Source organism: Protopterus annectens, chromosome 2.part0 (assembly GCF_019279795.1).
Source record: "Protopterus annectens isolate FY-2018-M chromosome 2.part0, PAN1.0, whole genome shotgun sequence".
In the NCBI taxonomy this organism is placed as follows: Eukaryota; Metazoa; Chordata; order Ceratodontiformes; family Protopteridae; genus Protopterus; species Protopterus annectens.
Window position 1 is genome coordinate 709,152,433 of NC_056728.1, and position 11,106 is coordinate 709,163,538.

The 11,106-nt window shown below is 46.0% G+C and overlaps 1 long non-coding RNA gene across 1 annotated transcript in view; it reads right to left on the reverse strand.

Annotated features, from left to right (window-relative positions):
* The window catches only part of LOC122793202, a 57,287-nt gene extending 54,854 nt beyond the window's left edge, over positions 1 to 2,433 (reverse strand). Inside the window, exon 1 of the long non-coding RNA XR_006363451.1 lies at positions 2,249 to 2,433. This is a non-coding gene — a long non-coding RNA (uncharacterized LOC122793202). The remainder of the gene's footprint in view (positions 1 to 2,248) is intronic.
* Positions 2,434 to 11,106: the final 8,673 nt, after the last annotated feature.

Consider the following 11,106-nt stretch of genomic DNA (forward strand, 5'->3'; position numbering starts at 1 on the left):
TCCATCACTTTGCTATCTTTGTCTGATGGCAGAATGGGAGGTGGGAATCTGCCCGCACTGCTTATCTGGAGCCACTGCAATGACAGCTGGGGCTGCCACAGGTGGCTTAAGGAGGTATTTGGTCATCAGGGACTTTGTACAACCTACCCGGTCTTTTAGGGGCAGGAGGCAGAGATTCAGGGGTCTTAGAGGCTGAAACAAAACATTCAGGTAAGCTGGAATCACAGGGGGAATAGCAGAGGGAGATTCCATCTGTAAGAGTTCAAAATATTCCTTTTGCACCTCAGTCATTTGAGTGGCATCCCACTTTAAGTACTCCCTCATTTTGCAGATAGTTTCCCCAGAGGTAATATCTTCAGGTGGGGAGTTTTCTTCCAGGGATTTGTTGCCTGGAGAGAGTACTCCAGGGGAGATGCCAGCTGAGGGGTGTATGAGTGATTCATCCGAGGAAGAGGAATTTGCTGAGTGTGAGTTACAGGGATAGAAGCAGCTGAGGCTGGCCTAGGGCTAAGGGTAGGAAAGGCTGGAGCATGAGAGGCAATAGGCCTGAGGGCCATGAAGGCTTAAACTAAAGACTGGGAAAAAGTTTGTCAGTCTAACTGGTCTTCTGTTGTGGTAAACAGATGTTTAGTTTTCTGTTTTCTCTTCAAAGGGGGTTGAATTTGAAGGTGTGTGGGAAGGAGAAGTCCTAGATTCAGGCATCAGGCCTGTAGTTCAGGAGACCAGGTCTGAAACCGTAGGCAACTGTCTGGTCAAGCCCAGTTCCCCCCTAGACATCTGCAATTTCCAACATCGCAGCAACCTCCACAGACATGCCAACTGGAGATTCTAGGGCAGCTTCTGACAAGGTACCCGGCAAAGTCACCAGTTCTACTGGATGTCACTCAGCTGCAAAAACAATAGCTGGCAGAACGTCCGGAGGCACAGCAATAGAAGGCCTTGAAACCTTGGCTGCCTTTCTAGGCGGCTCCACCTTGATGGCTGATTCAATCTTCATACCTAGAGCTAAACGTTTGAGTCTTTCGTTTTCAGCAAACAATTTAAGGGCTGCTAGATGACTATGCAGGTTTTAGGGATAAATGAATGACAAATATTATAGGTCATATGGTCGTGGGATTCGCTTAAGCAGAAAAGACCAAGCTCATGGGAATCCTTGTGCAGAATTTGCTGACTGCACTTGCATTTCTCCCTTCATAGATGACATTGGCTATAAAAGAGCAACAGCAACCTAAGCCTAAGTGAAAACATAAGATTTTCCAATGGGGTACTTACCTGTATAGTCTTCTGATGCACGGAGCAGAATGAGCAAGCGGACGTCAGATGGTGGCAGAGAAGTTCTGAGGTCTGTATGTGCGGACATCACATTTACAGCCTACGGTTTACAGCCCTGCGTGTGATGTCCCATGCACCTGACAGCAAACAGGCTTAAGCTTTGGAATAAAAGCCGATCGTTTGGGTCGCCTGAAGCGGAGGATGCCACAAGTGAGAATACTGCAACATGTGAATAGGAGAACACTGGACACACACACACACAATGGAAAATACTGCTACAGCAGGGAAGATAAAAGGAAAATTAGATACCTGAAAGAGAAATTAAGTAAAATTTTAAACGTTTTCATTCTAAGTATCCTGGAACACTGTGTGCCAAAATGCCGCAAAAGAAAGAACTGGTGTAACTACAGCAATGCACTGTGGGGACTGGGATTAAACAGCCAAAAAAGTTCTGGAGTGGACCGCATCCCTAACGTCTGTTACTGCAGCCAGAGTGCAATGATGTATTGTTTATGTTAATCTATATGGGGGTGAACCTTATCTCCCCATTTCAAGATTTCTGTATAATGTGTACACTTCAGTTAAATGCATCGATCAACCCGAAAAACATTTATGACCTCGATTCCAAATTTTCAAAACCAACAGATAAAATATGACCCTCTTAGGAAGCAGAGAGTCAACATGTGCTTAAAATTTTACCTTTATGCTGGCTTGCATCCTGAGAATGGTCTACAGTGCAAAGTTTTGAAAAAATACACAATTACAAAGGGCCTTAAACAATGCCAAACTACAGTAGACAGAGAAAGCATGTTCCTCAAACTAAAATGGCTCAACCATCAATCAGCTCTCACTGTTCACCTGAAGGGAAGTTACCAAGTATACAGCCTGACCTCACTTTTTCATGACAATCAGCACAGCACGATTACAGCAGCATTTCCTTTATTAATATTACCAATACTAATACTACAACACTTACTTAGTGCAGAACCATTATCCCCTAGAAGAGGAAGTATAGGCGGTTGTTGTGGTACATGGTACAAAGAAGAAAATTCATGATGCAGCTGGATTCGTGCTGTAACATAATGCAATAATTAGTCCACTTGCATAACTTAAGGGAGACTTGTGTACAAAAAAACTCAGTACATAGGTTTTGCATTTTACAGTGGAACAGGGAATTCCAAGTATACCAGAATCTATTAAACTTTACAATAGGATACTCATATGCATTGTACTGGCTTTACAAAGTTCTACCACACTGCTAAGTCACATTTCCTGTCTAATGCTAACCACTCAAGAGTGAAAAATCCCCAAACTGCGTTATTCTTTACTGCATGACTATGAGATGTACACATCCCCCACCCTTTTTTGGGGTGGGGGGTGCTACCTCCTTTAATCAAGATTATAGCCCTTCTACTTATAACAAATATTCCATCAATCCATACCTTCCTCCATGCCCATTTTACAGGTTTGAAGAGACACAAAGCAGCACAGAAAAGGCATTTTTATCTTAAAACTATTTCTCAATGGGCCCTCAATAAAGAGTCTCATTATAGTAGTTAGTCCAATGGGACCAAAGAAGACTAAATGAAGGTGGGTGGCTAGGTGGAAGACCTACTCTATTATTCCCAGTGGAGCATTTCTTGGTCAAGTGTAAGTGATTAGCATGGATGAACATTTTTATATACATTGATTAATTCAGGGTAATCTATTTCTGCACAATATATTTATGACTGAACACACAATTGTCAAAACATACTTGTGCTAAAAGCTTACTTTTATAAAAATTAATGACAAACTGAAGCAAAACATACTTGTGCTAAAAGCTTACTTTTATAAAAATTAATGACAAACTGAAGCAAAAGTTATGTACTCACCATAAAGTTAGACCTGTGTTGTCGTACTCAGTCCATTTCTCTACATGAGTCTTGGATCAGATGCCTGATCAGACTTTGGACACTTCAAAGCTAAGGAGCTCGTACTAAGGCTTCCCCTACCTATGATACCTGTGCACATAGCAAATTACTTCAGACTGAGTTTGCCCACTTATAATAATAAAAGGTAGAGAAGGCAACCCTATTAAGAAATATACACCTAAGAAAACATGGTGAAGGATTTTCTGCTAAGGAAAGGAATAAGTGGAGAGACAGATTAAGGCTTTGGAGCCAAGGAAAGGTCATTCAAGAACCATCTCAGAAGAGAAATATGACGAAAAATGATTTGTAAAGAAATTAGGAGAGGGATGCAGGGAGGGTAGAAAAGGAATGGACAGAAAACAACACAGATACACAAGTTGTGTAAAAGCTTACCATAACATTAGATGTCTTCTCTACTGCAGTATTCTTTATATGATGGGAGATTGCCTGCCAAGCGACCATACATTGGCCAGTCTACAAAAGTGTTTAGTGCCTAGGGTGCATGGTACATCGCACAAAGTATGCTATCAGACGTAGGCTATAAAAGTGATGTACGCATGCACCATCCTCAGAACAGAGTTCCCCGGGGAGAACGCCTGAGAAATAGGAATGTAGCATAGATGCATCCAAGAAACAACAAATGCAAGGGGACGGAAGATGGGACAGAATACTACAACTCAGAAGAGAAGAGCATCCAACATTATGGTAAGATTTTACACAACTTATCTATGTCCTCCTATTCTGCTGAAGTATTCTTTACATGAGGGAAGAGTGCAAAAGCTCATGAGGAGGACAGGGAGGAAGTAGGGACAGAGGAGCTTTCCAGGAAGCCGTGGAGAACTGCCCTAGTGAACCCTGCCCTGGATCTGGAATTGTCATCCACTTTGTAATGGTTGGTGAAAGTCTAAACTGAAGACCAAGTAGCAACCTCCAAAACTGAGTTTGTGTCCAATCCTTTGAAAAAGGTGCCAGATGAAACCATGGCTCTGGTGGAATGAGCCCTTAGTAAGAAGGGGAGGCTCTTTCCATGGTGTTTGTAACAAAGCGATAGCTTTAGAGATCCAAGAATAAACAGTCTGCTTAGAAACTGGGAGCCCTAGGGCTTTAAGGTGGAAGGATACGAACAGCTGGTCAGTTTCCTGATATTCTTGGTTTTATCCAGGTAAAACCTAAGCTGTGCATGTCAAAAGTATGCAGTACTCTTTCTACTGAGGTCTGGTGGGGGAAGGGAAAAAGGTGGAAAGGGGTTGGTGAAGAGGGAAACCCTGTTCCTATGGAACACTAGAAAGGAAGGAGAGGCCATAAGGGCTTGTAATTCTGAAACCCTTCTAGCAGAGGTGATTGCCAGAAGCAAAATAGTTTTCCAGGAGCAGAATTTTATAGAGGCAGTAGCTGCTGGCTCAAAGGGGGCCAGGGTCACCTCTGCCAAAATAAAGTTGAGATCCCAGGGAGGAGGCACTGCCCTCCTGGGAGGTCTCATGTGAAGGACGCCCTTCAGAAACTGTTCTGGCCTCAACCCTAGAGGTCAAGGGGGGTGAGAGGCAGAGATGGCTAACGGACGTACTTTCACTGAGGAATAAGTTAGTCCAGCCTCATGCAACTCACACAGGTATGATAGGACTGTGGGGATCATCCACTGTTAGTAGGTCTTTAGGCGAGACAAACTAGATTGAAAATCTTTTCCATTTGGACAAGTACGATTTCCTTGTGTTGGGTTTCCTGGCCTCCTGCAGTACCCTTAACACATCCTCTGAGAAAAGGTGTCTAAAAGGAAACGGGGCCCTATCATCCACAGTGTCATTTGTAGGGCTGATAAGTGGGGATGAATGAAGGTGCCCTTGTGTTGTGAGAGTAGGTCCATTCTGTGGGGTAACTTGTGACTGCCCTTGTCTAAATGCAGCAGTAAGGGGAACCAATACTGTCTTGGCCAAAAGGATGCGGGTCTTTGGCACAAAAGAGAAAGTTCTGTTCACGGGAGAGGCAAAGTGATCCACTTATGGAATACCCCATTGGTGGACAATGTCCAGAATAACGCCCCGGTGAAGCATCCATTCGTGGGATTGTGTTCTGGACCTGCTAAGAGTGTCTGTCAACATATTCAAGTTGGATGGAATGTATACTGCCAGAAGTGGAGTCTGTAACATGACCGCTAGCTCCCATACCTGTAGAGCTAATCTGCAAAGTATGTATGAATAACCCCCCCCCCCCCATCTGTTTATATACCAGAGCATTGTTATGTTGCCTGTTAAGACTGAGAGGCCCTGGGATAAGGACAGGCTGAAAAGACCTGGACTGCTAGTAGTAGTAGTACTCATTTATTTTATATTGATGTACTCTTTTTTGCAGGGGTGACCAGGTGCCTTGAGTTTTCATGGCACCCAAGGCTGCTCCCCAGCCAGAGTCTGAAGCATCTGTGTACATTTCCTGTACTGGTGGCAGAGGATGGAGTGGGAGTCCTGGTTTGGTAGAGTTGTTGAATCCACCAACTTATTTCTCAGACAGGGAAGAAAAGGGATTTGACCTCCAGGGGGTGAGCATACAGAGTCCACAATGACTTTAGGTACCACTGCAATTTCCTCATGTGCATCTTTGCCAGAGGAAGCGTGATAATGGTTGAGGCCATACCGCCCAGGGTCTTGAGGTAGGTCCTGTCTGAAATATGGGACTGGGGAATGAGACTTTGAAAGAACACAGAGTTCCTGGGGCTTCTGTTAGGGGAGGGAGCCTTCATGAGGTCGGTTTGAACCCTGCATCCCAGGAAAATCTGGTCCTGTGCTGGGGTGAGGGCTGATTTCTTGTAATTTATGGTGAATCCCAAGGAAAGGAGGATGTTGACTGCATGGCCAAGGTCTCGCTGTAGCAACACTGGACTGTCCGCTCAGAGCAGATTGTCCAGATATGGGAAGATTTGGATGCCCTGCAATCTGCAGAATGCCACCACTGCTGTTTGGCACTTTGTGAAGACCCTTGGGGTAGCAGAAAGGCCAAAAAAGCAAGGCAAAAAATTTGAAAGTGTCCAGAAGCTACAGAGAATGAGACATTCCTGCATCTTGGGTGGAATGGAATATGAAGACGGGCATCCTTTATGTCTATGTAGTCCACAAAGGCTTGAGGTAGGATCAGGGGGAAGTACAGTTGTGTACACTTACCATAAATGTAGGCGCTCAAGTGTATTCACTGTTGCAGTCATCACATTTGGGTTATCCCTGTCAGGGTAGCCCTCGGCCGGCCTGAATACCAGAGACTTATTTCTGCGTTGGTTGCTGTCGCTTCAGGACTGATGTCAGGTCGTCAGCAATATAAAGTAAGGCAGCAGACACCATTACATCAGCTTTTCTTGCTCTAACCAGTCAGGAGCCCCCAAGTAGGAGCTAGGTTCTGGTGTAAGAACCCCACCAGTGGAAAATAAATACCAATATGTCCCTTGTAAGGAAAGAGAATAAAAAGGGGATGGAGTAAGGGAAACCAGGACTGCAACAGTAAATACACTAACATCTACATTTATGGTAAGTGTACACAACTGTACTATGTTCTTCGTGTTTCACTCTTGCGGTCATAACATTTGGGTTGATTCCCAAAGCTGAGGAAATGGGTGGAGGATGTCAAGGAAACTAGGGGCTGGCTAGGATACCTTGCAAGACTGCAGAGGCAAACCCTGCCCTGGATGTGGAGAAGAGAGGCAGGTGGTAATGCTTGGTAAGAGAGTGAACAAAAGTCCAGGTGGCAGCCTCCAAGATGTCCCTGGTGGGGACTCCTCAAGGAAAGCTTGAGATGGAGGCTGCTCTGGTGGAGTGTGTCTTGACCCCCCTGGGTGGGGGTGGGGGGCTTTCCATGTTGTTTGTAACAGAAGTGGATGCAGTGTGCTATCCATTTGGAGATGGCTTTGCCTTCTGCCCCTGTAGCAAAGCTAACCAGCAACTGATCAGACTTTCTGAAGGATTTAGTCCTGTCTAGTTAGAATCTGAACTGTCCGTGCACATCTAGAGTGCAGGATCCTTTCCCCCTTGTTCTGTGGATTATGGAAAAAGGTGGGCAAATAAATGGATTGGTTGAGAGCCACACTGGACACCACCTTGGGCATGAAGGAAAGGTTAGTTCTGAGGGATAACCCATCAGCATGGAAGATGATGTAGGGTTCCACAGCCATGAGCGCTTGTAGCTCAGACTTCTGGCTGAAGAGATGGCCAGAAGGAATGTTTTCCAGGAGATACATTTTAGCTCTGCAGAAGAAGCTGGTTCTAAAGCGAGCAGGGTGAGTTTTTCCAGTACAAAGTTAAGGTCCCAAGCTAGTGTTGGTGTGAGAAGAGAGTTTGCTCAGTGGGAAAATCAGCAGAAATGGCAGAGGCATGAATTTTTATAGAGGAGAAAGAGGCCACTGTGTAGTAGGTCAGCTAAGTAATCCAGGATGAGAGGGAGGGAGGGCTGTGTCATACTGGCTCCCTTAGCCTGGATCCAGGTGCAAAACCTTTCCATTTGTTAGCATAAGACTTTCTGGTGCTAGGGCATCTGGCCTCATGGATAACATCTAGTACCGGTTTACTCAGGTTGGCAGATTGGTTGGGGGTTAGGGAATAAGTCAAGCTGCCAAACTGAGTCTGCAATTGGGGGAAGAAGGAATTCTCCTTCGCTCTGGGTCAGGAGGCTTGGAATCTGAGGAAGATGTAATGGGAGAAGTGGGGACAGGCTGCGCAGCAAGGGGTACCAGTGCTGCTGGGGCCAGTTTGGAGCTATAAGAACGATACTTGGTTTTCCTCCTTTATTTTGATCAGTACACTGGGGATGAGAGGTAGTGGAGGAAAGGCATAGACTGAAGAACTGACCCAGGGGAAGGACAAGGCATACACTTTCCAAGCCATGCAGGTGCAGAATTTGCTGAGCTGATGGTTGGTGTGGGAGGCAAAGAGGTAGACCTTCGGTGTGCCCCATTTCTGAGTTATTAGGGTGAAGGTTCTTCTGTTGAGGTGCCACTCGTGTGGGTCCAGATGATTTCTGCTTAATTGGTCTGCCAGAGAGTTGAGAGTGCCTGGTAGGAATTGTGCTAACAGGTGTAGTTGCATGGCAGAGGGTGCGTGCCAAAAGTTCATGGCCAGCCTGCATAGAGAGTAGGAGTGAACTCCTCTCTGCTTGTTGATATACCACATCACAGTGTCTATTTTGATCAGGAGAGCCCCTGGAGAGAGAAAGGGTTTGAAGGCTATCAAGGTGTGCTGCACAGCCATCTCTTTTTGACTGATGTGCAAAAGGATTTGCTGCGGGCCCCATTGGCACTGTATGCACCCGTCATCCAGGTGTGCACCCCAAGCATAGTTTGCAGAGTCTGTGGTGCGGGTCTGGGCAGCAGAGGGTGGTGAGAAAGGCAGCCCTTGTGGTGGGGGCATGCTGTTGCCCACCAAAGAAAATCTTTTCTGAGGCAAGGAATTATAGGTGGAAGAGTTTCCAGGTCTTGAGTGTTGACACCAAAGGCTTTTTAGGTACCACTAAAGTTTCCTCATATGCAGTCTGGCATATGGAATGAGTAGTATGCAAGATGCCATGAACCCCAGAGCTTGCAGGATTCTTCCTTGCAGACAGCTGGGGCCTGGTGGCTAGTTGAGAAAAGTAGGTTGTCAGGAAAATTTGTTTCTCTGGTGTAAAGTATGCCATCTAGGACGCTGTGTCCAGGCTTGCTCCCAGGAAGATAATTCTTTGGGTGGGCACCTGTTAGGATTTCTTTTTGTTGATTGTGTACACTAGGGAGGTTAGTAGTGTCTTTACAAAAGCTAGGTGTAGCTTTTCCTGGCTGTCTGCCTGGATAAGGCAGTCGTCCAAGTATAGGTAAATCTGAATATTTGTCTGCAAAAGGCAATGGCTGGAGCCAGACATTTTGTGAAAACTCTGGGAGCAGTAGATAAGCCAAAGGGAAGTGCAGAGAACTGAAAGTGTTGAGATCCTGCCGTGAAACGGCGATATCTCCTGCACAATTCCCTGATAGGAATGGAGGTAGGCCTCTTAGATCTAGGGTGGCTAGCCAAGCATTCTTGGAGAGCATGGGAAGCAGCTGTTGGAGGGCGAGCATAGTGAATTTTGGGATCATCAGGAAGGTGTTTAGAATGGATAGAGGATGGGGCGCCAGGTGCCCTCTTTTCTGGGCACCAGAAAAAGTCTGGAGTAGAAACCTTGGCCTATCTGTTCTGCATGAACGTGCTCTACTGCCCTCATAGAAAGCAGGTGAAGGATTCGCTTTTAAGCCTCTGCCCACTGGTTTGGTGGTAGATCTGGAAACCTTTTTGGGGTTGGAAGGGTGTGGAAGGAAAATTTGTATCCCTGAGACACTATGTTCAGAACCCAGTGGTCGTTGGTAATGGTGGCCCAGGTGCTTGCGTGGAAGGAGAGTTTTCCTCCTAGGAGTCAGAGAAGGTGGGCATAGGTGGTGGTGGTGAGTCATTGTGAGTTTTTACCATAAGGGGGTGGCTTAGAACTCCCTGGTTTTGAAGTGGAGGAAGTCCACTGCTTAGATCTTTGCATTCCCTGTAGCGGCTGTCTGGGGGGTCTGGTTCCTTGGGGTCTAGGCTGGACTGGCTTACTGGGAGCAGGAAAGGACCAATGTTTGGTGGGACAATGCCTGCTAAACCTAGGTGGTTGGACCTGCAAGAAATCCTTAACTGTCTGCATAGATTTTGCTTTTTCTTCCATCTTTAAGACCTCTTCTGCCTTCGTGCCAAATAAGTTATCTTTGTACAAGGGGGCATCCAACAATTTAGATCTGATATCGTCTGGCAGGGGCTGTTCCTTAAGCCATGCATGCCTTCTAATTACAGTTCCAATGACTGCTGCCCTGCAAGAAGCTTCTAGGGCATCAAAACCACAATGCAAGGTGTGTTTAGTTACTTGACTTGCAGAATGTATTAACTCTTGTAATTTTGATTCTGCCCAAGCAGGAAAGGAAGACATTTAAGGTGTTACGAGTATGTTGCTGAAATTTCAGCATATGGAATTGACAATTTAGTGCTCTGATAGCAAGAGTAGCTGAGGTGTATACTTTTATACCCAATCTGTCCAGTGATCGGGAATCCCTATCTGAGGGGGTGGGATTCTTAGCAGAGGTTGCTTTAATTCCTTTAGGCCTTTGAGAAATTACTGCCGAGACAGCAGTATAATTTTAAAAAATAAATCTGTGCGAGGCAGGGATATAGTACCCATCTGGTTTTCTGGGTGCAGGAGGGAGTGTGTCAGGAGTCAAGTTGGATTCCAGGAAAACATCCTCCACAAGATTCAGTACTGGGGGGGGGGGGGGGGGGATAGTCAAGGGTCTGTGCTGTGGAAGATCTTGTAATTCCCAGTCTCTTTTTAGACTGAGGGTAGTCTTGACTCTCCCATTGAAAATGCTCCCTTAAAGTATGCAGGGTCCCCCAAAGGAAATATCGTCTGGGGGAGAGACTGAAGGAATGGAGTCCTCTGCATCAGAATCCTCATAAGTAGAGAGGGGTTGTATCTCTTGATATTCAGATGCATCAGAGTCATCTGACTTCAGACAAAACTACAGGAGACGGATCTCTTCCTTTTGGAGGGGGTAGCTTGGCTTCCCCTGATCAGCATAAGGTCTTCTGCCATTTTAAGCATTTGAGACCGAGACAAGGAAGCAGGCGCCTGAGAGTGGGTCTGTTTCTTGGGTGTGGTTCGTACCCTGGGCCTTAGAAACTCTTGTCACTTTAGAAAGAATGGTAATCGCGAAAGAAGATGTTTTGTCTGTCGAGAATTGGTAGTGCGAAGGACTTCCTCGGAAGCTGGTGCCTGCTCAGCAGCTCCGAACCCATCCAAGGTAGAGACTACCGCAGGTTCCTTAGTTGAAGAGTTTTGCGGCATACCAGACTCCGAAAGGGTCTCGGTAGCGGCCTGTGAATCCACAGAAGCGGGCAGCAGGAGCTGCGAAAGCGCCTCACTG